Source organism: Mandrillus leucophaeus, unplaced genomic scaffold (genome assembly GCF_000951045.1).
Source record: "Mandrillus leucophaeus isolate KB7577 unplaced genomic scaffold, Mleu.le_1.0 Scaffold332, whole genome shotgun sequence".
NCBI lineage: Eukaryota > Metazoa > Chordata > Mammalia > Primates > Cercopithecidae > Mandrillus > Mandrillus leucophaeus.
In genome coordinates, this window is record NW_012103499.1 from 709,772 (window position 1) to 710,483 (window position 712).

Here is a 712-nt window from a genome sequence, read left to right on the forward strand (position 1 = left end):
GCCTCACTGAATAGCACCACCCTGAGGAAGGCAATACAGATACATTAAAATGGAAAGCTAGGGACAAACACCAGACTCAGAGAGGCTATACAATGTGCCCACAGTTCCACACTAGTGCATGGCAGAACCAGGAACAGAATGCAGCTCCCTAACCCTAAGTTTGCCATAAGTTGCAGCCCAAGTTCTGATGTTTCTAATTTTAATTCTTCAGCACTAGGATACTAAGACCCTGAGTTGCTGTAATAGCTCCCTCTGATAGATAAGTACCCCCTCATCCAGCCAGGAAAATTCCTAAAAACAGCAAGTCCTCTCTGCCTACCACCCTCTCTCCCAGGCATGCACAAAGAACAAATTAGGTAATTATAGTAACTTAACTGAAGAGACTTGATTCTCCAACTCTCAGCTATGACTGCTTGGTGCAAGGTCCAAATTCTATTGCTCTCACAGAAGCAGTCTGCGTAAGCCTGGCCCATCAGCAGTTCTATTATCAACCTGCCTTTACATAATTTATTGATCTACTACATATATTTGAAGGTGGAGGGGGGCAAGGAAAAGAGAGAAAGCTGAGTGGAAGTGACATCAAAACATAATGCTCTGTGTAAATGGAGCAGTATTCATGTCCTAGAGGCAGAAGTGACAAATATCCCCTATTTCCCCATGGAGGAAACCGATCCAGAGTGAGAAAACCACTTTTCCAGGGTCATACCACTGC